The sequence below is a fragment of the Miscanthus floridulus genome, chromosome 10 (genome assembly GCF_019320115.1).
Source record: "Miscanthus floridulus cultivar M001 chromosome 10, ASM1932011v1, whole genome shotgun sequence".
Lineage (NCBI taxonomy): Eukaryota > Viridiplantae > Streptophyta > Magnoliopsida > Poales > Poaceae > Miscanthus > Miscanthus floridulus.
This window is the reverse complement of record NC_089589.1, coordinates 72760705-72787434: the sequence shown is the minus strand read 5'-3', so window position 1 is coordinate 72787434 and position 26730 is coordinate 72760705. Positions and strand designations below refer to the sequence as shown.

Here is a 26730-nt window from a genome sequence, read left to right as displayed (position 1 = left end):
GTTGTGTTGGTCATCAAACACCAAAATCCAAAATAAATGGGCTTAGGGTCCATTTTCCTTACAACGTCCCCTGTGGAAATCCATACTCTATATTACTCTCGGGTGAAAGCTATATTGATAGTCGTGCGCTTGCAGTTTTATCTGTTTGCGACCATTGGTCTCAACCCTGCTCAGAAACACCGCCATTGACTATGTGCCAGACTGTCGAGGCACATCATCAATGGGCTCCCTCGAGCCGGTCATATGTTGCGTCTGATCACATCGTCGTATATGGCTGCTCAAGCACACCATCGATGGGATCCCATGAGTCGTTCATGCCACCTCTGACCACGTCTCCGGATATGACTGCTCGGGCATGTCGTTGATAGGCTCCGCCGAGCCGGTCATGTTGCCACCAGCAACATCATCAACCATGACCGCTTGGATATGCAATCATTAGGCTTCACCTGAATCACCAACTAAGTACACTTGTCGTGTGCACACGATTGAAAGAAGACAACAACTTCAAGTTTATCGTCTGACTGGTTCTCCAAATCGCTCAGAGACTAGGGGGCTAGACCTACCGGGTCCGCTTGCGCAGTCCCGATGAACTACAGCTACAGAAAAACCATCTGGACATCAATTAATACTAACCTCCGTTCGATTCTCCAAATAGCACAAAGGTTTGGGGACTACTATCGTTGCTATGGTAGAGAAAACATCTAACTGGGACGAGATGGGCCAAGAGAGTTGCACAGGAGGCCTAAACCGGATGAAGTACTATGTCTACTTTGCAGACAAGGTATAGCAAGTTGTACATAGAGACCAAGGGTGTGTTTAGTTGAGCTGTGGCTGTGAAAAAAAGCTGCTGTTGGTTGTGGGTTGTGGGAAAGCTGCTGTGGGCTGTGAGCTGTAGAAAAGCTGAAAACTGTTTGGTTAAACAAGTATAAAATATACCTTCTATCTTTATCTCTCTTGAAATAACTATGAAAGAGTTTTTATTCCACCAATTTCAAAAAGCAGAAAGCCAAAAGCCAAAAACAGGATCAAACCAGCTTTCAAAAATGTACTACGGAAAAGCAGCTGCTTCTAAAAAAAAGCAGTCTTCGAAAGCAGCCCCTTTGGTTGGGCTTTTGGCTTTTGGGGTCAAAAGCCAAAGCCAAAAGCCCAACCAAACAGACCCCAAGTCTATTCAACTAAATTTTCTTGTAATAAACCAATGAACCTACGTGTAAATCCATCGTAACTCTATTTGTAACCATACCTGGCTATATAAGAAGGCATAGGGATCCTATTATAGGCATCCTGCATAGCTCCACCCAAAGACGCGTAGATGCAATTCTCTACTCGGAAACGACTCCACAGCCCGCAGCGGAAAACAGTAAAGATTCTCATCTACACTGGACGTAGATAAATTTACATCTCGTATACTAAATTTCGAGTCAAATGCTAAATCCTATGACGACACGGCTGTTAGGCTAACGAATCTTACAATTCATGTGGGATGAGCAGGGCACATGCATTATTTTGAGAATAGTCCAAGAATTATATTATTTTGAGGACGAAAGGAGTACATTCTTTTCACAAGTTGTGATGACTTATTTTCCAACTCTACCATATACAGCCTACTATATTCAGGAAGGAGCCAAGAAAAGCAGTCCTCCAATCCGTCTGTTTTCTTCCAGTGACGGGCCCGCGCATCAACTTGGATGAGAAAAAAATGCCTCGGATTCCCATGGCTCTCGCACCCCACGCTTTTGGTCGCCGTCATCTAACGGTCAAGTTTACTTGTTTCATTTTTACTTTCCTTTTTTTATTCGCTAATGTTCAGATGTTCACACGTTTGCATTCCCCATGGTGCTCCTAAAGAAATCTTGTGGCATACTAAAATTTCATTATAAAAACATTCATGGAGCTCGTTTGCGGAGAGGGAGAATAGAACTTGATTAGTGATTACCTGAAGTTGTCCCCATGAAGTAATGCTATCATCTTCTTTCCAAATTGAAGCCTCACACCAAAGACCAACATGGCACATGGACATCTAGCACGCATATCCATCATGTTGTGGATCGCGTTGTCCACTGTGGCTGCTGCTGCTCTAGAAGCAAGCAGGAGCAACGGCAGCAACTCCGACCTCGCTGCTCTGCTGGCTTTCAAGGGGCAGGTCGCCGATCCTCTCGGCATCCTCGCAAGAAACTGGACCGCTGCAACCTCCTTCTGCGTCTGGGTGGGCATCTCATGCAGCCACCGTCGGCGGCAGCGCGTCACCGCCCTGGAGCTGCCGGGTTTCATACCGAATGACCTGTTCAACAATACACCATTGTTAACTTATCTGGACCTCGGCAATAACAGCCTGTCAGGAGTGATACCAGATTCCATCGGCTCCTTGCTCACACTTGAGAACCTTGTCCTGGAATTCAACAATCTTACGGGGCCGGTGCCGCCAGCCATCTTCAACATGTCTACCTTGAACGTTATCGCTGTATCCTCGAACCACTTGACTGGCCCTTTCCCGTACAATGGAAGTTTCAGCCTCCCAGCTTTGCAATACATTGAGCTCTCTGATAATAGTTTCAGTGGTACCATTCCATAGGGGCTCTTGGCATGTCGGCACCTCGTAAAGCATTCTCTACCAAAAAATTCATTTGAGGGTGTTGTGCCGGCATGGCTAGGAAAGCTGACCAATCTCCAGTTCATTAACGTGGGCTGGAATGACCTAACTGGTCCGATCCCTGCTCAACTCAGCAACCTCACTGGGCTAAATGTCATGGAAATCGCCTTCTGCAATCTGACAGGAATCCTTCCGGCAGAGCTTGGACGGCTAGGCCAACTTTCCGAACTGTATCTCTCGAGCAATCAGCTAACAGGAACTGTTCATGCTTTTCTTGGAAACCTTTCTAAGTTAGTATCGCTGTATTTGGATGGAAACCAGCTGTCTGGATCGGTACCGTTAACGAAGGTTGGCACAATTGGTTCTATAAATGCATTCACCAAAAAATAAACCAAACAAGCTTCGGCTCTCCCCTTTTATAGGACGCTATTCGCTACTTTTTCTTTTTACATCTTTGTCCTACAACTGCTACAGTACATTCCCTGAATATCCTGTTGTTAGTGCAAGTGGCCCGGGGCAAACTGGACCTTTCCCTTCTTCGCACTGCCTTGTCTCCTTGGGCCTAAATTGCCGGCCCAAGGGAAGCCCATTCCTGGCCCAAGGTCGCCTCCGCACCATGAACCCTCCTGCTGTGGTGGAGCCAGCTTCCACCACCGCCCATGGTACTATGGCCTCCACCTTCGCTGGGCAGCCTCCGCTCGTGGCGCTGCGACGTCCGCCTTCGCCGGTCGGCCTCCGCTCGCGGTGCTACGACCTTCGCCTTCGCCGGTCGGCCTCCGCTCACGGTGCTACGACCTCCACCTTCACCGGTCGGCCTCCGCCTTTGTCGGGTGGCCTCCGCTCGCGGTGCTGCGACCTCCGCCTTAGTTTGACGGTGAGCGAAGATACTGCCGGCTGTCCTTGCACAACATTACTTCAATAATTCTACTATTGTTAGGTCTCACTTGCGCTGGCCTCCACTACTCGCGTATCCGTGCCCCAACAGTTCCCCCCTGAGGGTGTAGTCCGATGCGAGCGGGCCGTGAGCCTCAAGTCTGGCGCTGGTGCCGAGTGGCGGAGGCTTCCCCCGTTTCCCCCCTGGATCGCCGAATCATACCGTTGGTGGTGTGACGTGTTGGCTCCTGACTCACTGCGGTGGCTCTAGAACTGATGCGTTCTGGAATAGTCGTGACCGTTGGTGCCTGGAAGGCAAAGCGTCCGGTCGCTGCCTATATAACGGGGGTTGGTGGATGTGGGGGTATGGCCCCCGGTATCCTCAAGACAAGACATGGGCCGCACCATCAGAGGTGGCCCGGCCCATAAGATCGAGGCGCGCGTGGCAAGATTACAAGTTGTACTAGATATTGTAATAGTACCAAATAGGATACTTTACTTGTAACCATCCTCCTTCAGAGTATATAAGGAGAGGCAGGGGTCCCCCTCAGGGATCACCTCAATTAATACAGAATAATGAGACACAGGACGTAGGTATTACGCCAACACGGCGGCCGAACCTGTATAAATCTTGTGTCTTGTGCCTCTGTAACCATCTGGTTCCTGATTACACGCACCGTCTTCCGACAATCTACCATCATGGGCATACCCCTAGATGGACTGCCAACCATATTTCGTCGACAGTGGCGCGCCAGGTAGGGGCTGTGCGTGTTGATCCTCTAGTGAACCAGATGGCATACCTCAAGATCAACGACGTCGGCGGCGACCCGGTGTCCCTCGACATTGAGCATCGCGATCTGCTTCCGTCGCCGACGACCTCAGACTCGCGTCTCGAAGCGACTCGTGGCTGCACACGACTCGTGGCTGCACACAACAGAACTCGGACTCCTACGTCAACACGTCTGCCGCAACAATTAGATGGATCAAGTTCTGCTGTAGAGTTCGACTTCCGCGAAAACGAACGCGTCTACACGCCGAGATCCATCGCGGTGCTGCATGCCTCAAATAGGCACGAAGATTATTATCAGGGCTGGCCACCACGCCGCACACGTCATCGCTCAGTTGAAAGGATCCGATACGGGAGCCTCGGCCCATTGTAGATCGAGATGCATCCCTCCTAAAGATTCACCTGTCAGCAACTACGACAAAGACTTAAAAGCAGCGTTATGCCATCACGTGATGATATATCTACACCGCCATGCAAAGCTTCCGTCGGACATGCAAGCAAGTTACGTGTGGTCTACATCACCGTGACATGAAGAAGATGCCAAGCAAGAAAGCTAATTAAGGAAATAATAAAGATATTTACGTCAGTCATGCAAGGCATAATTTTTTCATGCTTCCCTGTTCCGTCAAATCCAATCTCCAAATACGGTGGATCAACGCTTCAAGGAAAAGCAGTTCCCAGTCCAAGTCCAACAGTGGATTCGGTCCCACTGCATCAAGCGAGCCGCTAACCGAGCTGTCCGAGTCGCCGACCACTAATATAAGGACGACGTCGTCCGGACTACTTACTCCGACCACCTGCCGCGTCGCAATGATGATCGCCGCGAAGAACGGCGCCATGACAACCGCGACTGCCGCCATGATGACAGTTCGGAAAGCTTGAGCGCCGGGCAACTTCGTCAACGCCGACCAGATAATTCCATACGCCGCCGACCAGACGCTCCGTCTAAAGCTAAGTCACGCTTTAATATTTCTCTAAATATTCTCCAATCTTCGTATATCACCATAATATTTCTCCGAGCTGTTTTCTCTATGTTTGCTCTCCAAACGTTTTTCTTTCATGTATACCATCTTAAAGATGACATACAGCTAAGTCTAAGGCGAACCCTCGAACAGTCACGTTGATGCTCGGACGCCTCCAGAGACGGCCCTATCTCCGGCTCCTCCCTACACGTGCACGAGCGTCTGCCCTCTGCGTTATGGGTGATCGGCAGCGGCTCCTTGGTCACGCCTGTTTCTCCTACACTGCACGGGCTCCGCGCTGGACGTTATGGACTATGGGCTAGCTAGGGCTGGAGACTCAGCTACACACTAACTGTTCGGGCGGTTTATATTAAATATAAATATATCTTCACGCCAACTGATCGCCAAACTGCATACACCGTTTCATCACTATTGCTGATTTTTCTCCAGAGTTTATTTATTTGTACATCATGTACTACCTGTTCTACATGTTTATATTGCAGGATCATCGTCCAGGTGATCGGATCACTTGGTGCTCGGGTTTCTCCACCGATCAACTGGTCAGACCGCTCAGTTCATGGACTCCGTCGCCGACTAGTTGATCGGACTGTTCGCCAATCGCTTCTACTCAATGCTCACTTTGCCGCCGACCAGTTGACCAGACTGTTCGTCGCTCATGCTTCATCGCCAGCTACGCCGGTTACTCCTCGGCGCACGGATACTTCGTGCTCGAGGCCTAAGTGGGCACACTTCACTGCACGGACGTCGTCAGCTACGTCGGTGCTCGGACCTCGCCGCCTATGCCGGGGACTCCTCGGTGCTCGGACCTTGCCGCCTACACCGAGGACTCCTCGGTGCTCGGACATCGCCAGCGACGTCGGGGACTCCTCGGTGCTCGGACATCGCCAGCGACGCCGAGGGCTCCTCGCTCCTCGGTGCTCGGACATCGCCACCTACGCCAGGGACTCTTCGCTCCTCGGTGCTCGGTCATTGCCAGCGACGCCGGGGACTCCTCGGTGCTCAGTCATCGCCAGTGACGCCGGGGACTCCTTGCTCCTCGGTGCTCGGACATCGCTGCCTACGCTGAGGACTCCTCGGTGCTCGGACATCGCCGCCTATGCCGGGGACTCCTCACTCCTCGGTGCTCGGTCATCGCCGCCTACGCCGGGGACTCCTCGCTCCTCGGTGCTCGGACATAGCCGCCTACGCCGGGGACTCCTCGCTCCTCGGTGCTCGGACATCGCCAGCGACGCCGGGGACTCCTCGCTCATCGGAGCTCGGTCATCGCCAGCGACGCCGGGGACTCCCTTGCTGCTCAGATCTTGCTACGTCTTGTCGGTGTGCTATTAAGCTGCTCCATGCTGTTCAGATTAGGGTGCTGATCTTGGGCAGCACGTCTGGGGTCTTGATACGCGCATGTCAGACGACGTCGACAAGCTTTTAGACTTCTTTGACCCTGTTACAAGATTCATTCTTCATCTTCCAGCAGGCTCGAGGACTAAGTGGGCACACTTCACCTTGCGGTGAATGTGCTTGTTCTCATCTCGAGGCTACGCCCGGGGACTGGCTGCCTGCTCGGTTGGTCTTCTACTTTCTGACCCTGGCACCACACGACTACGTCACCTACTGTCAGGCTCAGGGACTAGCTGTGGGGGTATGGCCCCCGGTATCCTCAAGACAAGACATGGGCCGCACCATCAGAGGTGGCCTGGCCCATAAGATCGAGGCGCGCGCGGCAAGATTACAAGTTGTACTAGATATTGTAATAGTACCAAATAGGATACTTTACTTGTAACCCTCCTCCTCCAGAGTATATAAGGAGAGGTAGGGGTCCCCCTCAGGGATCACCTCAATCAATACAGAATAATGAGACACAAGACGTAGGTATTACGCCAACACGGTGCCGAACTTGTATAAATCTTGTGTCTTGTTCCTCTGTAACCATCTGGTTCCAGATTACACGCACCGTCTTCCGACAATCTACCATGATGGGCATACCCCTAGATGGACTGCCGACCATATTTCGTCTACAGTGGAGGTCCCCCTGTGCTTTAGTAAGCTGTCGCTTTCTTTGCTCTACGCCTTCAGCGCTCTCTTTTTGCCTTGCTAGCCTTCGCTCAGTGCCTTGTGGCCTTCGCTCTTTCTTTGTTTTGCTTGTTTTGGTCTTAACAGTGGCTCCTACTGCCTATCGTCCTCCTCGCTGGGCTACCCTCTTTGGTCCCTATTCTCAGCTTTTAAGCGTTAGGGCCAGCGGGTGGCTTGTGCATTTCGAGGAGTGCATGATCGCTAGTGCGGAGGCTCAGGAGCTTGAGGAGGATCTTATAGGGGTTGAGGCTTCAAATGGTGTTTTGATTGGTGCTGAGGAGATCGAAGTGATGGCCGGAAAGACCTCAGACTTTGGGCATTCGTTGATGACTAAGAAGATGATAGCCGACCTTGAGAAGGAGGGATACATCCCCCCAGGCCGAGCAAAGCTTTCGTAGGGCGAGACGGTCCTAGATACTGGTAGGGATTATGCTGTCGTTTTCAAGGACTTTTTTGCTTGCGGCCTTCGCCACCCTTCTGTTAAGTTCCTTCGTCGAGTTCTTGAGGAATTTGATCTCCAGATCCACCACCTTACTCCCAACGGATTTCTCACTTTGAGTAAGTTTTGCTGGGCCTACCAATCCTATGGTGCTGAGCCTAATTTGGACACGTTTTGCACATACTTTGAGCTTCAGCGCTAGCCGAAGAAGGTAGGTGCTCAGGGGCTTGTAGCTCAGTATGGTAGCTGTGCATTTATGATAAAGAGGCAGCAAGGAGACTCTCGATTGGAGATTTCTTGGTGCTAGAAGAAGAAGTGGGACATGGATTGGATGCGCTATTGGTTCTATGTTCAGACCTTCGGCATCACTACTTCGCATGAAGATGGGAAGAAGAGCACTCACTATCCCTTGGCCTCCATCATGATAGAGATGAAGCCCTTGGCGAAGGTGAATCCTAGTGATTAGATGACTCTAGAGAGGGAAGCTTGCGATAGGGCCTATGCCTTGGCCTACTGATACTCTAGAGGGCGCGACCTCATTCAAAATAGAGATGGTCAACCTTCCTATTTTTGGCGAGGCTGAAGGTGTTCCTTTTCCTCATTTTAAAATAGCTTTATCGGAGGAGGAGTCCCCCGAGGATTTTGTCACCGCCGTGGAACAGGAGGCTCGTGAGATTGTCAGCGACATAACCGATAAGGAGTTTCTGGCGTGAAGGACAATCGCGGGTTCCGGCATGAAGGTCGGCGACATAACCGAAGAGTTGGGGATACACCACACGGAACACAAGATTTCGACGAAGGTGTTGAAGTCCTTGGAGGAGAAATCCAAGAAGGCCGCTGCCAAGAACACCACCACAGTGGTGGAGTAAAAAAGAGGAGGGGAGCTGGCGGGCCCAAGGCCATTAGCAAGAAATAGAAGATCGTCCCCGCATCTGCCGTCGCCTCCGTTGCTTCCTCTACAGCTACCTCCGCTAGTGCCGATGAAGAGGTTGCGGAGAATGTTGCCAGAGGTTCTGCCTCCGGCATCAGGGTAGAAGTGAGCATTCTACCACCTCTTTGGACCTTGGCGGCAATGACTTCATCCAAGATGCCCTCCAGGGGATGAGTGTCGGGTCTGCCGTTGATCCTTCCATCATGGCGCCTATGCTCGGCGTTCTTGGTGATGACTCGTCTGATTCAGAGGGCGAGGATATTGGCGGAGGCGATGGTGTGCACTATCCTTCTAACGCGGAGGTCGGTGGCACAAGCCGCTGCCAAACTACAGAATCACCGGTGCTGGAGGTGTCCGAGGATGAAGCGAAGGCGTAATCCCCTGCTCTGTTCCGGAGTACGGCATTCTGAGCCATGGCGCAGCGCACTGACACGGGTACTTCTGGTGCCATTCTAGATTCTTTGCATCTAGGTGAGGACTTGATGTCCGTCTTTGCTTTATTTAGCTACTTCATATTTTGATTTTTTATCCTGATTTGATTTGGTTTTGTTGTCCCAGCGGAATTGACGAAGGCCCTTGCAGACACAGGAAAGAATCCATGTGATCCTACGGGTATGGATGTCGCTCGGATTGGATTGGGTGCGCCTCTGAGGCCTCCGCTCGTTGGTGAGACCCCATGCCCATCTGGTCTGGGCATGGAACACGGCACATGTTGTAGTTATTGCCATTTCCCTGGTTTTGTGCATTCTGCGTCTTGTGCTTTGCTAACTGAGTTGCTATTGCTGGGGCCTCCGACAGCACAATAAGTGGGTAGGTGGATGCCCTTGAGGCTGTTTATAAGGATATAGGAGGTTGTCTTTTTTTGTTATTTGTTTTTAGTCTTATGTTTCTTATACTCGGTTTCCTATTATGTCATCTTCGCCACCGGCTGAGGAGCGTTGATTATTTCAAGTTGAAGTGCATGAACCTGGAGCAACAGTGTGTGGTGTGTTTTCGCTTGTTTCCTGCTTTTCTCTCCAACTTTTTTTATATTTTTGTTCTTTTGGAGGCTATGATTGACCTTCGCCTTGACAGAGTCACTATATGGCAGAGGCCCTCGAAGAGTGCAGTACACAAGAAGTGGTCGATCGCAACCTGGCCATTTAAGCCTTGAAGAAAGAGGTGGAGACTCTAGAGGTTGAAAAGGATCGGCTTGTAGGGGAGGTTGGGGGTCTTAGCGCCGCCCGCCCTGATTTGGAGAACGTTCGGAAGGAGGTTGAGTCCTTGAATAAGGAGGTGGAGGGGGCGAAGGCTGCAGAGGCATTGGCCGACGAGCGCGCCCTGAAGGCTATCGAGACGGCCGAGAAGCTCCGCAAGGAGGTTAACGCCAAGAGGGAGTCCAGTGCCGCTTTGAAGGCACAAGTGGGCCTGCTGTCCAAGCGCCTAGAGGATGCTAAGGAGGTTGGTCTAACCACTACTAAGCTTTATGCTAGTACCCTTGAACAGTTTGGGGGTTTTATGTCCTTGATGCTGTCGGAACCTTCAGCCTTCAGCATTTTTTCATGGATGAAGGCTGATTTTGAGAAGCTTCCTGCTTTTGTTGGTGGCGCCATTGATTTTGGAGCCCTGGCCACTGCCATGAACTTTGCCTGCTGGCACAAGATGGCTGCAAGCATGTCGAAGGCGTCAAGGAAAAGGACCTTGGGGCCCATTTGACCTCAGAGCGACTTCTCGTGGCATGACGAGATCGACCCGTAACTTCTTGAAGTCCTTCTGGGTGAATTTCGGTAGGGCGGAGGCTCGTTCGATGGCGGAGATTCGCCAAGCTGAGGTTGGTTTTTCGGAACATGTTTTTTGCTTGTGTTTTGTTTAGCATTTGTTTGTTCACTTGTATTCTTGTGCTATTTTGCAGGAGGCATAGAAGGTGGAGGCCAAGCGTGGTGCTGCTAGAGCGCAACCTTCGCGGACGGCATAGGTGATGGCTATGAAGGCCCCCTCTCCTGTTGTTGAGGCGATGGTTCCGAGGGCTCCTTCCCCTACTGTTGAGGTCCCAAGGCCCAGGGAACCTACGCCTGCCCCAGCTGATCCGAAGGTATAGTGCCTAGGTTTTAGCTAGTTTCTAGGTTTGTTTGAAGGCGATGTGCTGCAAATGCCCATCCTTTTGTATATACCTTAGGTCCAAACTAACAAATTGTCATGTGCAGGTTTCCTTCTCTGGGCCTATGCAGGACATACCCCCTGTTACTATGTACCATGAAAGGATTTATGTTAATAGTGAACTATGGCAATATTGGCGTGAAGCTTTTCCCCGGTGTTCGGTTCTTGAAATGTTTGATTTTGTGAAGTGTGATATTGATGATGAGCGTGCGGCGTTCACTAGGTCACTAGCTTGGTGAGGGCCTCAGCCTTCGGTTTAACATGTGGCCCTCTCGCTTGTGCCATGTAATGTATGCAACTCTGTTCAGGCTTGTGTTTGTTGCCTTCGGGCTTGCTGTAATGCTGCTTGTGATTAAATAGCCTATGTTAGCAGTTTCCCTTGTTATAAGGCATTTGTAATTTTTAATTGAAGTTTGCTTGGGATGATTTGGTTGCACACTTGTTTTATTGAAGATTCTGGATATGACTATAACTTAGGCCGAAGGCTCTTAGCGAATTATTTTTACAATATTTCTTAGGCCTTGGCTTCTTTCTTCTATGGTTGGAGATGAGTACAAGTCTACGCGTCGGCATGGAGAAGCTGAGGTGCTAGTCTTCGACCTTGCGAGGCTTGCGGAGGCTCCGTTACTTATCTCTTTGCTTTTGCCTCCGCTTCTCTTTTCTCTGGCTCCCATTGGGGATGAGGTTGCGTGTCGCAGTGGAGGAACTAAGGCACTCCCGAAGGCAACAATAGTTTATTGATGGTCGTGGCCTCCATCTTTGTGCTTGCTTGTAGTCAATGGTGATGCTCTAGCACATCTGCATGAAGGAGCTGAGGTGCTCGTGTTTGATCTTGCAGATGCTGCGAAGGCTTTGGCACAATTTGAGTACTCATCGAAGGTGGTAGCCTTCGATTTTGTTGGTTCTCAATAGGCCATAGGACAATTTGAGCAAGCAATGGAAGTTGAGGATGCATTTCTTGAACGTTGCCTCCACTTGTGCATGGATTGCTTTGCTGCTGCCTTTGGCCATGCTGGAGCAGCTGCGCTCTCGTCGAACATGGTTGATGCCAGGTTGCGCCAGATGGTGCCCTTGGTTGCGGGAGGATGTTACGAGCCTTCGTGCGATACCCTTCCACAACCTCTAACACTGCCTGGTTGCTGCCGGACTATGGTCACACATCGCTCCGAGGAGGCTATACAACACCGAGTGGGAGATGTGTATCACCTCAACATAGCCTTCGCCGGGCTACGTGAGCTACTGGATTTACGAGTCTTCGTACGGTACCTTTTTCTCTCTCATTTCCAAGGAAACTCCTGCCTCCATGGCTCTCTTTCTTTGCCTTATAGTAGACTGGCTCATGTTTGGTTTGGCTTCCCCCCTAGCACTCTTCTAGGGATAGGGGTATGAAAATTTGCTGACTGAGGCTAGTGCTAGGGTAAGGCACATGGTTTTATAGTCTACTGCTTGCATGATATAATAAGTTTTGGTGGTTGCCCAAGATTTATTACTTAGTTATGTTTTGAAGTTAAGACTAACGGATTTTGTTTGTACCTGGCGTATCTTTGGCTCTTACTCCTGTTGTGCTTTAGCCCTTAATTCCGGATATTGCTCTGGTGCCTGATAATGATAGGTCTTCGCTAGGTATTTTCTTGCCCGAAGCCTACAACGAAGGTAGGACTTTGTCAGGTCTTTGCGGCCTTTTGGCCATTTTGAAGAATCCTTGATGCCTGAATGTGGACAGGGCTTTGTCAAGGTTGCAGGCTAATTTAGCCACGGAGGTCATTCCATGTCTTAGATCCTTTGGCTAAGGCGGTGGAGGATCCTCTTTATCGTAATGTCATTGTCGGATGTTGTGGCTCCGCTGCTAGCCACTTTCGACGTTCGCTTTTGGTGGTATACTTGGGGAATTCCTCTTTATATTTTAGAGGGTTTTACATGGGTCCTGCCTCATTAAAAACCTCACCTCCACTAGGAGCCCTGTTTGTGAGGAAAAGAGTACAGGCCCTTTTGCATGAAATGTAAAGAAAATATGAAAACTAGGAGAAGTGCGGTGACCTTCGCTTATAGTTCCACGGAGGCCACCTTTTACATTTTGGATGTTGAATCTATGCAAATTGTCAATGTTCCAGGTATGAGTGGTTGTTTTTCCTTTGCCATCTATTAGGTAGAATGATCCTGGTCTTTTGGCGGCCTTCGTTGTGTATGGGCCTTCCCATTTTGGTTGGAGCTTCCCTGCATTGGCCGCATTGGGCTTCCTTCTTAGGATTAGGTCTCCGTCTTGTATGAGTTTCCTGACCACCTGGCTGTCTCTCCACTTCCTGGTTTGCTCTTGGTATTTGTTGATGTTTTCTACTACTTCCAATCTTGAGCCTTCGATCATTTCTTTAGAGTATTCTTCATCTGCAGCCAAGGTCTGCTTCATCACTCGGAGGCTCTAATGTTTGATCTCTTCGGGTAGCATTGCATCTTCACCGTATAGGAGCTTGAATGGAGTAAATCATGTTGCTCTAGATGCCATGGTGTTGTGAGACCATACTACCTTTGGTAGCTCTTCTGTCCATCTGCCTTTGTGGAGGTTGAATGAAGTTTTTGAGATTGCTGAGAATACTATTCTGTTGGCTCTCTCTACCACTCCATTTGACTCTGGATGATAGACTGATGCGAAGGCTATCTTTGTGCCTATGCTTTGGAAGAATTCTTTGAATTTGTCTGAATCGAACTGCTTCCCATTGTCTACTATTAAGGTTTTTGGTACTCTAAATCTACAGATTATGTTCTGCCAAAAGAATTTTTTCATTTCCTCTGAGGTGATTGTTGCTAGTGGCTTGGCTTCAATCCATCTTATGAAATACTCAATCGCTACTACTGCGAATTTGTTCCCCCCTTGCGATGGAGGTAGGGGATCGACCAGGTCCATGCCCCATTTTTGCAATGGCCAGGTGGGTGGGATGAGCTGCATTGCTGCCGAAGGCTTTGACTGGTGAGGGGATGTGCTCTGGCATGCTTCACATGTCTTAACAATTTGCTCTACATCTTTAACATGTGTGGCCCAATAGAATCCCCACCTTATTGCCTTTGCAGACAATGCCCTCTGTCCAATGTGAGAGCCACACATCCCTGAATGGATTTCTTGGAGGAGCTCTCTGCCTTCGCTCTGAGTTATGCATTTGAGCAACGGCTAGACTACCTTTTTTGTACAAAATGTCATCCATTAATGTGTAACTTCGTGCCCTGGCTGCTATTCTTGCTATGCTTGCTTCATCTTCTGAGTGATGGATGTTTAGGTAATCTATAATCAAATGTCTCCAGTCTTCGGATTCGGTGATCATGATTGTTTTAAATGCCTTTGTTGTTGTTTGAGTTGCTGGTGCTCGTAATATTTGGTAGAAAGTTCCATCTGGAAAGGGTGTGTTATTTGTTGCTGCCTTTGCTAGCTCATCTGCTTCTATGTTATCTGCTCTCGATATATACTTTAGGGTGAATCCCTAGAACCTTCGCTCAAGTGCCCTTACTATGGCCAGATATTTGGCTAGCTCTGGTTCTCTTGCGACATACTCCTATTCAACTTGTCCTGCCATGACTTGGGAGTCTATTTTTGCCAACACAGTCTTCGCACCAAGTGCCTTTGCCTTGTTGAGGCCCAATATGAGGCCTTCATATTCTACTACGTTATTTGTTGTTTTGAATTCTAGTCTTGCTGTATACTTTGTATGAAGGCCTGATGGTGCTACCAAAATGGTGGAGGCCCTAGCTCCCAAATGCCCTTATTCTCCGTCTGTGTAGAGCGTCCAGATTTGGGTTTGAGGCTGTGGGTTTTGATGTGCCGAAGGTGTCCAATCTGCCACAAAGTCTGCTTATGCTTGGGATTTGACTGTTGTTCTTGGCACATAGCTGATTTCAAATTGGGATAATTTTATTGCCCATTTCCCTATTCTTTCGGAGGCTTCTTTGTTGTTGAACACATCTCCGAGTGGTTGCGAACAAGGCACTGTGATCTCATGTGCTTGGAAGTAGTGCTTTAATTTTCTTGATGAGATGAGTACAGCGTATGCAATTTTCTCGATTTCTGTATAGTTCAGCCTTGCTCCCGATAGGGCTTCTAAGATATAGTAGATAGGTTGTTGAATGACCTTCAACCCTTCTTCTTTCTCCTGAACAAGTACTCCGCTAACTGCGTGGTCGGAGGCTGCCACATATAATAGTAGTGGGGCCTCAGGATCTGGTACTAATACCAACAGTTTGCTGGCCATGTAATTTTTGAGCCGCTGGAAGGCCTCTGACTGCTCTAGCCCCCATTCCACCTTGTCTCTGCCTCTCAGAGCTTTAAAGAATGGGAGGCTATGTTCTGCTGATTTTGAGCTAAATCTATTTAATGATGCTATTTTTCAGTGAGTTTTTGCACTTCCTTCTTGGTTGATGGCTACACCATTGAGATTATTGCCTTCATCTTCTCTGGGTTGGCCCGAATACCTTCAGGTCCTATGATGTACCCAGCATCTTTCCTCGGTTGACGCCCAAAACACACTTTTCTGGGTTTAGCTTTAGGCCTGCTTCCCTGAGGTTGGTGAAGGTTTCCTTTTCATTTGCTATATGATTTTCCTCATTCTTACTCATTACCACGATGTCATCGACATAAGCTATGATGTTTTTCTATAATTGTGGGCCAAGGGCTGCCTTCATCATTCTGGCGAAGGTCGAGCCTGCATTCTTTAGTCCTTCGATCATTCTGGTGTAGTAGTAAGTTCCGAAGGGGTAGTGAAACTTGTCTTTTCCTCATCTTCTTTGTTGAGACAAATTTGATGATATCCTAAGAAACAATACAGTAGGGAGAAGCGTTTGCATCTTACTGCCTTATCGATGGAAGTGTCTATCCTAGGTAGCGGAAATGGATCTTTCTTGCATGCCTTGTTGAGATCTGTGAAGTCTATGCACATTCTCATCTTTTCATTCTTCTTTGGCACCACCACTACATTTGCCAACCATTCTGAGTACTTGACTTCTCTAATGACGTTTGCGTCCAATAGCCTCTGTACTTCGGCCTTTGCTGCTAAGATTCTATCCTCTGACATTTTCCTTTATCGTTGCTTCTTTGGCTTCATCTTGGGGTTGATGTCAAGGGAATGTTGTATGATGTCCCTATTGACTCCCTTCAAGTCGGAGGCTGACCAGGCGAAGACGTCTTTATTCCTAGCTAAGGTTTCTATGAGTTTTGTTTCTTCTGCCTTCGATAGGTTGGCTCCAATGGTGACCTTTCTTTCTAGGACTGCATTTTTCAATGGGACTGACTTTGTTTCTTCTTGATCTTTGAGATCTGTTTTGCCCTTTGGCATGTCCGAAGGCTCTGGCTCAGTATTCTTTGCTGAATCAATAGAATTGATGTTTCACTATGATTTGTAGAAAGCTCTTTCTATGTTTCTTGCTTCTTTCTGACTGCCATGTATTGTGATAGTGCCGTGCAAAGCTGGCATCTTCATGCACAAGTAACCGATATGGATGGCTGCGCTGAACTTGTTCGCAAACCCTCTGCTGAAGATGGCGTTGTACGGGTAATAGAGGTCCACTACGTCGAAAGTTACGTATTTTGTTTGTGCATTTTTCTGACCTCCGAAGGAAACTAGCAAGGATATTTTCCCCAGTGCATCAAACATCTTTCCCCCAAAACCGATTAGTGGTGAACCCGAAGGCTGCAACTGGGTCTAGCTTAGTTTCATTGAGTCGAAGGCATTAACAAAGATGATATCTGAAAGGTCCTTGTTTGGTTTTGGTAATTGAGTGACAACTTAGGAGGACTAATTGTGTTTCTGTGAGATACATAGGTGATTAGTCCACAGGTACATGTGTGTGAGCAACATATGCCATGAAGGTGAAAATGGCTTGGAGATGTTGCAAAGCTCACACATGTGATGATGAAGGAGCTTAAATGCACATGAGACATGACATTGAGTCATGTGATCAAGGTGGAGAAGATCAAGACAAGACTTGGCTTGATGGACCGGTTGCAAGCGTGAAGGGTAAGTCGAAGGCTTTGGAGTGATGGACTGCGTGGCGGTGAAGCTTGAGCAAGACTTGGCGCCGATGGACGATGGCAACGGTGAAGAGCAAGTAGAGTCAAGATCGATGAACCAATATGATCATGTGATGATATGAAGTGGATCATATCATTGTTGATCATGTTGGTGCATGTGTTGCATCGACATTGAAGGAGATGGAATGGAATGCGCAAGGCAAAGGTATAACCTAGGGCATTTCATTTCACCGGTCATAGGTGTGTAGAGAAGTTTATGACTGGGTTTAGGATAGATGGTCGTACTATCAAGAGGGGCAAACTTGTTTGCATATCGGTCATCTAGTGCCACTCGAGTGATCTAACTTTGCATTGTCGCTAGGATCGAGTGGCGTGGCAAGTTGAGTGGCTAACATCCTTTGGGAAATGATTGTGAAAATGCTAACACACATACACATGGTGGTGTACACTTGGTGGTGTTGGCACATTTACAAAGGAGGTGGTGTTTACAGGGTTGAGATGGGTTTGGGTCCCTCTCTCCCTCCCGCCTCGGCGGGATTCGGCGCTTTCAGGAAAATGGAATGCCTATTTTCTATTGCGTCGGATGCAAATTCTTGGTGGTTAGCACATTGGAGCAAGGGTGAAGAAGTTAGAAGTGAAAACGAGTTGGTCGCGAAGATGCCGGCGTCGGTCAACTGACCGGACGCTGGATCTGAATGCACCAGACGCTGGAAGGCTGCGTCCGGTCAGGCTGACGTACGGTGACGCAGTAGCTGGAGAGTGACCGGACGCTGGCTGCGTCCGATCGCGTTCGACCGGACGCGTCCGGTCATGCTCGGGAGCTTACTGGAAACGACCGGACGCTGGGGGTTCAGCGTCCGGTCAGTTGAGTGCTGCTGCGTCCGGTCAGGTCAAGTGACCGTTGGAACCGGGACACGTGGTCGTCTGTGGGCGACCGGACGCTGAGGTCCAGCGTCCGGTCAACACGACCGAAGCGTCCGGTCGGCCCGACCGTTGCCCAGTGAAGGGGTAACGGCTAGTTTAGCCCTTGGGGCTATAAATAGAAGTGGCCCTCGGCCATGGCTGGTGTGGAGCACCTCAAGGGACTTAGTGTCCATGCTTGTGAGTGCTTGGGAGCCCTCCATCACACATATACTTGATAGTGATCATTCGATTGTGTGAGTGAGCGATTCTAGTGCGATTGCATCATGAGGTTGCATCGAGTGGTACTAGGTGATCGAGTTGCAAGCCGGTGGTGCTTGTTACTCTTGGAGGTTGCCACCTCCTAGACGGCTTGGTGGTGGTCTCCGTCGAAGCGCGCAAGAAGCTTGTGCGGCGCTCCAGAGAAGTGCTTGTGAGGGGCATTGTGCTCGCCCCGCGGGAGCCGCGAAGAGCAACTCTAGTAAAGCGTGTCATTGAGCTACCCTCACTCAAGGGGTAGGTTCTTGCGGCGCCCGACGTGCGGGCTTAGCGGGTGATGCTAATTAGCCGCCGAACCACCAAGTGAGCGGTCGACACAACGGGGACTAGCGTGTTGGCAAACACGTGAACCTCGAGAGAAAAATCATCGTGTCAACCTTGTTCTTCCCGTTGGTTTGCATCCCCATTACACAAGCTTGCAATTACTTTTATACATATTAAGCTTGTGTAGTTGCTCTTGTAATTAGATAGCTTGTGTAGCTTGCTAATTACCTTCTTGCTTGTGTAGCATAGAAGTAGCTCCCTTGCGTGGCTAATTTGGTTTTAGTAACCTTGTCAGTCACATTGCTTAGTTTGTGTAACTAAGTATTTGCGCTCTCTAATTAGGCATTGGTTGCCTTGTTATTGAGCATTGCTAGTGAGCTTAGTTAGCTTTGTGCTTTTGCTTACTAGCATGTGTAGGAGCTCCCTTGTCACTTAAAGTACTAGTGGCATAGGTTTGTGTAACCTTGCTCCTAGAATTATTTAGGAGAAGCCCGGCACCTTTATTGCTTAATTGTTATCTTTGCAAGGTGCTAGTGAACATATATAGTGGGGTGTAGTCTTGGCTAGACCGTTAGTTTAAATTCTGCATTTGTATCGGTTAGCCGACGCGATTAAGTTTTAGAAAAGACTATTCACCCCCCCTCTAGTCGCCATCTCAACCCTTCAATATCTACTGAGCTTCCAGAGTCTATGAGAACCCTGTTGATCTCCCAACCCACTATGTTGGCCCTGATTACCATAGCATTGGTATGGGGGTAACTTTCTAATTGCAGGTCTTGCTTTGAGAAGGTGATTGGTGACTTCGACCAATCTGTACAGCGCACTAGGCCTTGGACTGCTATATTGTTGACGAGCCTGAGGTGATCCTTCTTTTGTTTCTTTGTCTGGAAATCCATTGAAGAGCCTCTGGCTATTGGCAGTATCATGCCGATGGTGGATAGTAGTGTATGTGGGTTGAGTTGATTTTCTAGGTTGGGCTCATTTTTGGGGGTGGCTAGCTGTGGTGGAGGTGGCGGCAGAGGTGCTTCTAGTTGTCTATTATGGACCTGAGCTGGCTGGTTTGTCTCTATGTATGTTATGTGCGGAGGCCTTGAGTTTATGTAGGTGAGGTTGCCTGTCCTTGCTGTTGGGTGCTTGGTCACCATGCAGGTAGGAAGTTAGGATAGTATGCGGCTGCTAAGGTGGATGGGTGAATTTAATTGGAGTTAAGACTTGGGTAGATTGGGCAATATGGCTGCTGTGAAGGTGCAACGAAGGTGTGGTTGACTTCCCTAGAGGGTTGTTTTGATGGAGGCTAAGGGTTTTCTCTGCTTTTTATCCTCTCCTAAGTTTCCTTCGCATCTAGACAATCTCTGGTGATGTGCCCTTTGTTTTCTCCATGAAAGAAACAATACTGCCTCCACTGTCTTAGTTCTTGGTTTTTGTTCTAGTTCTTCCTTTGATTGTATTTCTTGCCTTCGTACTGCTTGTGTGATAGCTTGTTTTGTTCTGCCTCTGGCATTTGCTGTCGTTGCTGGCTGCTTCCTTGCTGTTCTATGTTAAAAACTTGTTGACCAGAGGTTTGTTGAGGCTGTAATTAGCCTTGGCTTCTGTTGCCCTTCTGAATATTCCTGCCACTTGTTTGGTACTGCTTGTTATAATTTTGCCCTTTCAGCCTTCTTTGGAGGCCATTGTCTGACCTGCAGTACTTCTCAAACTCTTTATAAAGTTGTTGTATGGTGCTTGGCTTTTCTCGAGTTAGATGAGCCACGAAAGCTCCAATGCGGAGGCCCTTGATTGTGGCCTCAATTGCCACATCCTCAGAGACATTTGGTGCCTTCGCTTTAAGCTGCACAAACCTCTGAAAATAATCCCTTAGCACTTCACCTTGATTCTTTTTGCACTGAAATAAATCCATTGATGTTAGAGGTTCAATGGTGAACCCTTTGAAGTTAGCGATGATCTTATCTCGGAGGCCTTCCCATGAATATACTGAACTTGGCCTTAACATTGAGTACCATGCCAATGTGTCTCCTTCGGCTGCGATGATAAATGACTTGGCCAAGACAGTGTCATTCCCTCCTGCGGAGGCTACGGCTGCCTCGAAACTCATGATGAACTGGCGGGGGTCTGATCTTCTGTTGAATTTGGGTAGGGTAATGGGCTTGTAAGATGGTGGCCAAGGTGAGGTTTGGATTCCCTCAGAGAGTGGGGATCTTGAATCTATAGCTCTATGGGATGGCGGTGAGTTGAACGGTGTGCCGAAGGTTGGCTAGGCGGCCATACCTGGCGAAGGGTTAGGCTGGCTTTGATCTGCTGACCGAAGCTGGTTAGAAATGTTAGACTGGGGCTGGCTTGGCTGCATACTCTGAATCTCCGCCTGCAAGACGGTCAACTATTGCCTGACCTCTGTTGCCAGCAATGATGTCTGTGCTGCCCTCTGATTTGCGGCGAAGGTTGCTGGCAGCCTATCTCTTTCTTGTTGTGTACTATGTAGCTGGGCTTGCAATTGTTGGAGTACCTGCTCTGGGGTGGTATCTGAGGCTTGTTGATCTTCGGTTGTCGGAGGCTGATCTTGGACCGTGGGCTCTTCCACCACCTGTTCTTCTGGGGCACTGGCGTAAGCGCTGCGGGTATTACGCCTGGGTCATCCACTTGTCGAAGGCTCCGTGGGTGTTCTGGTAGGGGCTGCTCTTTTTCTCGGCATCGTGGGTTTTGCTTGACCAACACGCAATGGGCGCCAATGTTAGAAAGTAGCGTTTTCCAGCAGGTAATGTGGAGAATGCCTTCGCCCGGTCGGGTGCCCCAGGTGAAGGTTAAGAAAGTGGTAGGTGGATCCTGTCACAATTAGGGTTCTATAAATGCATTCATAAAAAAAACCCAAACAAGCTTCAACTCTCCCCTTTTATAGGGTGTATTCACTACTTTTCCTTTTTACATCTTTGTCCTACAATTTTTACGGTCACATTCCCTAAATATTCTCCTGTTAGTACAGGTGGCCCGGGGCAAACTGGACCTTCCGTTCTTCGCACCGCCTTGTCTCTTTGGGCTTAAATTGCCGGCCCAAGGGAAGCCCATTCCTGGCCCAAGGTCGCCTCCGCGCCATGAACCCTCCTGCTGTGGTAGAGCCAGCTTCCACCACCGCCCATGGCACTGCGGCCTCCGCCTTCGCCGGGCAACCTCTGCTCCTAGCGCTGCGACCTCCGCCTTCACCGGGCGGCCTCCGCCTTCGCCGGGTGGCCTCCGCTCGCAGTGCTGCGACCTCCACCTTTGCCGGTCGGCCTCCGTTCGTGGTGCTGCGACCTCCGCCTTAGTTTGACGGTGGGCAAATATACTATAGGCTGTCCCTGCACAACATTACTTCAACAATTCTGCTATCGATAGTTCTCACTTGCGCTGGCCTCCGCTACTCGCGTATCCGTGCCCCAACACCTGAACTTGTTGACGACACTTAATATTGGGGGAAACAGTCTCCAGGGTGATCTTAGTTTTCTTTCTATTATTTCCAACTGTAGAATGCTCTACATTGAAATCTATTCTAATTATTTCACTGGAAGCATCCCAGGTTATGTGGGCAACCTGTCAAGTCAGCTCCAAATATTTCTTGCTAATGACAACAAGTTAACTGGTGAAATTCCAGCTGCCATCTCGAACTTAACTGCTCTCACTGTGCTAGATATTTCCTCAAACCAATTTCGTAGTGCAATTCCAGGACAACTGATGATGCTAGAGAATCTCTACGTACTGGCTTAAACTCAGTAGAAACAGCTTGTCTGGCTCCATCCCTTAAAACATTGCAATGCTAAAGAATGTGGTCAAGTTATTCCTTCCAAGCAACCAATTCTCCGGCGCCATACCCAAGGGCATCGGCAACCTCAGCAAACTAGAGTTCCTAGTGTTATCAAACAACCAATTAACATCGACTGTACCACCGAGCCTGTTTCATCTTGATAGCCTCATCAGGCTAGACCTATTTCAAAACTTGTTGAGTGGTGTGTTACAGGTTGATACAGGCTATATGAAGCAAATTTATATGATGGATCTCTCTATCAATAACTTTGTTGGTAGCCTCCCAGATTCAATGGGACAGCTCCAGATGATGGCCTACTTGAACCTGTCACACAATTCATTCAACGATTCGATTCCACAGTCTTTTCAGAAACTGGCCAGCCTGCAAAATTTGGACCTATCCCATAACGGTATATCTGGAACCATCCCAGAGTACTTGTCAAATACCATCCTCGCTATCTTGAACCTGTCTTACAATAAATTACACGGTCAGATACCAGAAGGTGGCGTGTTCTCAAACATCACGCTGCAATCACTGATGGGGAACGCAGGGCTCTGTGGTGCTTCACGCTTGGGATTGCCACCATGTTCAGCCAAGTCTCACACAACCAGTGGTCATGGTCACAAGATGAGATTTTTGCTCCCCACTATAATCATAATAATACTTGCAGCTCTGGCTTGCTTCCTATACATTATGTTCAGAAAGAAAGTCAATAAGCGTGAAGAGATTTCTGCTTGTATGGTCGATATGATCAGCCATCAGTTAGTCTCCTACCATGAGCTTGTTCGTGCTACTGACAATTTCAGTGATGATAACATGCTGGGGTCTGGAAGCTTTGGGAAAGTTTTTAAGGGCCAGCTAAGCAACGGTGTGGTGGTTGCAATAAAAGTTATACACGCGCATCTGGAATATGCCATGAGAAGCTTTGACGCCGAGTGCGGTGTGCTTCGAATGGCACGACATCGTAATCTGAAAAAGGTTCTGAATACATGTTCCAACCTGGACTTCAGAGCACTTGTTCTTCAGTTCATGCCCAACGGTAGCTTAGAGGCACTCCTGCACTCTGAAGGTAGAAGGTACATGGGGCTCCTTGAGAGCCTGGACATCATGCTGGACGTGGCGGCAGCAATGGAGTATCTGCACCATGAGCACTCCGAGGTGGTCTTGCACTGTGACCTGAAGCCTAGCAACGTCCTCTTTGACGAGGACATGACCGCACATGTGGCAGACTTTGGCATTTCAAGGTTGCTGCTAGGCGATGATAGCTCCATGATCTCTGCGAGCATGCCAGGGACAATTGGTAACATGGCACCAGGTAGCACTAATGCCCAATCAAAGATGCTTAGAGTTACCATTAATAGATTAACTATGTTTGATCAATCATTAATATTTCGATCTGTCTTTTGTTTATGGTAACATTGTTGTCAGAGTATGGATCTCTTGGAAAAGCATCGCGGAAGAGCGACGTATTCAGCTATGGGATCATGCTGCTTGAAGTGTTCACTGGGAAGAGACCCACAGATGCCATGTTTCTGGGAGAGCTAAGCATCAGGCAGTGGGTACATCAGGCGTTTCCTGCAGAGCTTGTCCATGTTGTGGACAACCAGCTTCTGCTAGATGGCCGTGGCTCTGCTTCTACAAATATTATGAGTGGCTTTCTTGTGCCAATTTTCAAGCTGGGCTTGGTCTGCTCCGCTGACTCGCCGGAGCAAAGGATGGCTATGACCGATATGGCAGTGACGCTGAAGAAGATCAGAAATGATTATGTCAAGTCAACAGCACCAGAGCATTGCGTTGCAATCGATCAACATTAGTAAAAATATGTATGCGAAGGCATATATGTCTAGTCTCAAGTTTTGTTTTCAGGTTGTATTTGGACCTTTCTCCTAATAAATAAGAGAAAACTTTTATGGTGCTCCTTAACATGTCTCCTAACATAATAATAATAACATGTCCCTCTTACTAGATCAACCGTGTCCTCCCAGATCACATCTCTCATGCTCTCCTCTCTCATCAGCCGTGTCCTCCCAGATCACATCTCTTTTCCAAACTGGATATCCCTTCTAGAACCGGCAGTGGGCACACCGTAGCGATGACTATTTGTTTTTAGGAAAAATTTGCTGCAGGACCATTCGAACACGTAATATGCTGTTGGATACCATCAAAAACGAAATATGCCCAGTACCATTATAATATCATGTACATTTACCGTAACACATCACACTCATTATTTTATTAATTTCTCATATTTACAGAGAGAGAAGGCAGGGGAATCACTTTTTTGCCGTCGTCTTCAACCTTCGGGTGTGCACTGATTTTTGCCGTAACACACCACCGCCACCTTTTGCGCAAGGGTTGGGATGGGTATAAGGGCGGCTGGGCTCGCAGGGGCACACAACAAAGACGCTAGACCGTAGGGCGGTGCTACTCGTCTCCAGTAGCGTGGTTGCGCGCCGCTGTACGGCGGCTGGCATTATTGCGGCTGTGGCGACGGAGTGGCATTGCGAGTAGGCAGGGGCGGCTCCGACGGACGGCTGGCAGTGGAGCCATGGCGACTGTGGTGGCTAGGGTGTGCAGCGCAAGCGGAGCAGGTAGCGGCGGCGGCGTGGAGGGCTAGAGGCCGGGGCCAAGGTGGCCGCGCGGTGGTGCCGCTGTGGGGAGCGTCCCGGAGCACTACTCCCATGCGGCGCTGGGCAAGGGCAGTGGGGCTACGCGACCGCAGTATGAGGGAGGGGGCTCAGGTGGCGCAGCCTTCTCGAGCACGGAAACAACACAGCGGCGGGAGACAAGGGCTGGAAAACAAAGAACGAAATCGTTGGACATGGAAGGCCTCGCTAGAGAAGAAAAGGCGGCGGCGGTGTGTTACAAAAATCAGTGAATAGCTGGAGGTTGAAGACGAGGGCACAAATCTCATTGCCCCCACCTTCTCTCTTAGAGAATACGAGAAAAATAAAATAATGTGTCCGGTGTGTTATGGCAAATGTACACGATTTGCAATGGTACTAGGCATATTTCGCATTTGGCGGTGTCCAATAGCATATTACGCATTCGAACGATGTCCTCCAGCAAAATTTCCCTTGTTTTTAACATATTGTTGTTAGATATATGTGTATGTGTTTATATTTTCCCTTTCGTATAAGGGTGTCTTTACATACTTGTACATATTGGGCCCTTCTACTCAATACAAGCTCTATTCTAACATGGTATCCGGAGCCTGGTTCCACTAGGGTTACCTCGTGGCCGCCGACTTCTCCCTGCCGCGGTACCACCGGTTCGTCCTCGTCGGCTTTTCCCTACACGCTATCGTCGCCTCGTTGCCGTCACGACTTGTTTTCCTGGTGCCGCCGTGCCTTCTTCCTGGCCGCTGCCACGGCTTCTCTAGCAGCTCGTCGCCGTGGTAGTCGCTTCTCCAGTGACTCTCTCGCTCGCTCACTCGCTTGCTCGAGCCCCACCGGCTCACGCTCTCGCTCGCTCGCTGTGGGGGTATTAACCCCTATACCCTTACGGCTAAGCTTGGGCCGGCCCGGATCAATGGGTCCGGTCCACCCGAAAGACGACGTGCGGCCCGGCCAACCTGATCGGAGTCCCGCACAAGGAGTCAAGGCGGATTTGGCGATCAAGCAGGATCCTGGTCGGTTAGAATAGGAATCCTTATCCGGCCACATATGGCAATTGTAACTGACTAGGATTGGTTTCCAGATCTGTAACCCTGCCCCCCGGACTATATAAGGCGGGCAGGGGATCCCTCTGAAAAACATCTCTCATTGACATACAGCAATACAAATCAGACGCGGGACGTAGGTGTTACGCCTTCTTGGCGGCCGAACCTAGATAAAACCTCGTGTCTGTCTTGCGTCACCGTCTTGTTTGTGGCTTGCGCATCTGTCTGTCAACAATCTACTACCTTGGGCATACCCCTAGGTAGACTGCCGACCATGTTTCGTCGATAGTTGCGCGCCAGGTAGGGGGTGTGCGTATTGCTCTCCAAGCAAACAAGATGGTCATCGTCTCCGCCTCCATGGCAACGCCGAACGGCCTCAAGTTCACCGTCGGCCAGATCACCTGGACCACCGGCTCCGACGACTTCATCGCCATGACCACGGAGGAGGCGTGGATTCAGTCAGCGTTGACCACTGCTTCACCTACATCGGCTATGGCTCCGACCATGACGGGTATGGCTCCGACCACGATGGATCTGGCTCCGCCCACGGTACGTCTGGCTCCGACCACAATGGATCTGGCTCCGACCACGGTACATCTGGCTCCGACCACGCCTGCATCATCTTCAGCCATGCTGATGACTCGTCGTCCGCTTCCCCGCTACAAAGGGAAGCAGATCGACAACACCGACCTGCTCAACTCCATCGATCGGGTCGGCACCAAACTCGTTGAAACCCTAGCTCTAGTAAGTACGATTCAAAGTCAACCTAATGAGCAGGTAACCGCTCCCCACAATAGATCTACCCGACCAGCTCAGACCAGTCGTCCTGTACGACTTGGTACAGATCTCGTGGTCATATCTACTCCTGAAGGGCGCTCCGCTCGTCGCCGGCCAGCCTCCGCGATGGGTCTCCGGCTCTCTGAGTACGAAGCCTCGACGGAGAACCACCAGGTCCAGCCTTACGGCCTGCGAAACGCTGCCTCCAGCTACGCGTATAACCTACAACGCCGCTTCGATCTATGTTTTATGCACCGACCTCGGCCAAAG

The 26730-nt window shown here is 49.3% G+C and overlaps 1 pseudogene; it reads left to right on the top strand.

Moving 5' to 3' along the window:
* Nucleotides 1-2005: 2005 nt before the first annotated feature.
* On the top strand, nucleotides 2006-23836 carry LOC136488839 (receptor kinase-like protein Xa21; annotated as a pseudogene).
* The last annotated feature ends 2894 nt before the right edge of the window (nucleotides 23837-26730 follow it).